Raw genomic sequence first — 2,554 nt, 5'->3', positions numbered from 1 at the left:
CATGGGGGAAAAGCTTAGGAAGTGAAATCAGCTTTTTCATACACAGAGTGGCAGGAACTTGCTCGGACTTCGCCAATCAGGTGGCAGTGCAGCAAACGGCGATCGATAGAGACGCGGCAAACGGCAGTGAAGACCACCCTTCTTCCGGGCGAGAGAAAGGTCCGGACAGGGGTCTGTGACTGCAGGACGCAGCTGTTTTATTCCAGATGTCGGAACTACTGAGTAGCCAGCGTTCAAAGGTTTACAGCCCAGAGTGAACATTCTAGAGTGCAAATTGCCTTTGACTCAGCTTTATGAAACACGGCATTTCAAAGTGATCACGTGTTGGGTGTACCCGTGGCCATAACGAAGAATGATGTGTGCTTATGCCAGAAGCTTCCGTAGGTACAAGACATCCCGAACACCCGTCACCACTGCAAGGCCGAGTCTGAGATGGGACAGGTGTTTAAAGTGGAAGAGACATAACGGGCGTAAGAACTAGCAGTGGACGAGAAAGCTGAACACAGTCATTGCGCCGGAAGCGGCTCTACCAGCAGATACGTCTTCGAGGACCGAACGCGGCACGTTCACGGATGACCCCCTGCTCGCTGACGGACAGGTCCGTAAACATTTGCTGGGAGACGGGAGAGAGAGGAGGTGACTAAAAGGCCCCTGGCGCGATGACAGTGGCCTTCGAGGGAAGAGCGACGCGACGCAACGTTTCCGTCCGGGAAAACGGACTCATCCTGTGTGAGGCGAATGGACAGAAAGTGAATGGGGGCGGCTGCAGGTTCTGCGTGTCCGAAGCCCACGCGAGCTTGCGAGGCCCTGGCCCCTCTGAGAAAAAGCATCCACGTGTGAGAGCACGAGAGGGCCCCTCCCAGGCCTTCGAGCGGCCCGTGCCGGCAAGGGGACCTCGGAGTCAGGCTTCACAGTCACCTACCTTGTGGGCGAGCGACAGCTGAGGCCACCGAGCCCGTTACCCCACTTACCCAGCCGCCCGAGCTGGAAACCCCAGGAATTATCTTTAATTCTTCCTCCTCTTTCTTCCTCTTCAGTCGCCATGTCAAGCCCATTTCAGTTCCTGTTTCTCAGACTGATTTCTGTCCTCGTCCTTCACGCCAATACCTTGGAGCCATCCCTCATCGCCTCTTTCCGCAAAGAACGGGTTCCCGTCCCCACTTTAATTGACTCCCAGAAAGCGACCCCTCACCCAACCACCCAAAATCCCATCTGTCTAAAAGCGAGAGCTACGATTTCACGCTTCTGTTGAGTACACCCCATTAAAGCCCCATGTGGAAAGCCCCCAGCACCGACACCGGCTGCCTGTGGCTCCCTGCAAGCACTCGAACGTTCCTGGCTACCCTCCTGGCCTGGCGTCTCCTCCGTCTCTCCTCCTCCCTCCTCCTTCCTACCTCCCTTTCCCAGGCTCACCTCCTCCTGGAGGCCTTCGTCCACACCCACCCCTCCGCCACCAGCAAGCTGGCCTGGCGCTGTCCTCTGCAGCCCACAGGCAGGGCTCCACCAAGGCTCCCAGCACCCCGCGTTAGAGGGACTTGCTTATACCTGCCTCTCCGGGCTGGGATCTCCTTGTCTGATTACTTTTTGTGTCCCCAGCACTTAGCAGAATGTAAGTCCTCATGAGACATTTTTGAATGAATGACAATGTAGTGACTAAATCAATCACTGCATGAGTCACTCTCTGTGACAAAGCACAGAGAGATGAGAGGGCGGGGAACTTAGTTCTGGGCTTTGCCCAAGATCGTAGGCGGGAGAGACAAGGCAGCTGAGCACAGGCGACAGAGAATAATCAGCCAGAAAAATGAAGGGCCAGGGGGACTTGTACCATTTTTCTACTTATCGTTACGTTACGGGGTTTCTACACTGAATGCAGGTTACCTTTTACATAAGAAACAAAGGAGTTTATTAGGGCACATGGTAAGCTAATGTAACAAAGAGACCCCCAAACGAATGACTGAAATACAGTGTTTTTTATTTCCCTCTCATGTAAAATCCAGAGGTGATCAGTCTAGGGCTGGCAGAGCAGGACTCTGTCCTCCACTTGCCAGCCCTGCCACCTTGCCCACCAGCTTCCAAAGCTGCTGCTAATCCAAGTGAGAACAAAAGACAAAGGACAGAACAAGCGGTTGGTTTTAGGGAAGCAGGAAGTTGCCTGCAGCTCGTGGCCGATGTCCACACCCAGCTGCAAGGGAGGTTGGGAAATGGAGTCTCTAGTTGGACATCCACATGCCCTGCTAAAAGTCCAGAGCGTTTATTCATAAAGGGAAGAAGGGGAAAGCAATATCAGGCACCACCAGAGATCTGGTGTAAAATGTTCTGTTCCGTTTTCTATGAGACAGAGAGAGAGAGAGAGAGGGAGAGAGAGGGAGAGAGAAAGGGAGGGAAGGAGGGAGGGAAGGAGAGAGAATATTTTATAAAGCAGTAGAAGCAGAAGCCAGGTTTTAAGGGGTTAAGAGTTACTGGGAAGTGGACGAGGTTAAGTGCAGACCGTTTATAAATGTTTAAGAGACACGGGGTGATGACCAGAAAGAGCATCGCAGTCAGATCGGGTTTT

The 2,554-nt window shown here is 53.2% G+C and overlaps 1 long non-coding RNA gene across 1 annotated transcript; it reads right to left on the bottom strand.

The window, feature by feature from the left end:
- Positions 1-636: 636 nt before the first annotated feature.
- On the bottom strand, positions 637-2,328 carry LOC120602468 (uncharacterized). Its single transcript, XR_005652775.1, has 3 exons — positions 1,546-2,328; positions 972-1,130; positions 637-725 (listed from the first exon to the last, which is right to left on the bottom strand). It is a non-coding gene; the product is annotated as an uncharacterized LOC120602468 (long non-coding RNA).
- Between the last annotated feature and the right edge of the window lie 226 nt (positions 2,329-2,554).

Source organism: Pteropus medius, unplaced genomic scaffold (assembly GCF_902729225.1).
Source record: "Pteropus medius unplaced genomic scaffold, Ma_sr-lr_union100, whole genome shotgun sequence".
In the NCBI taxonomy this organism is placed as follows: Eukaryota; Metazoa; Chordata; class Mammalia; order Chiroptera; family Pteropodidae; genus Pteropus; species Pteropus medius.
Note: the sequence above shows the minus strand (reverse complement) of the source record. Positions and strands in the feature narration are given on the sequence as shown.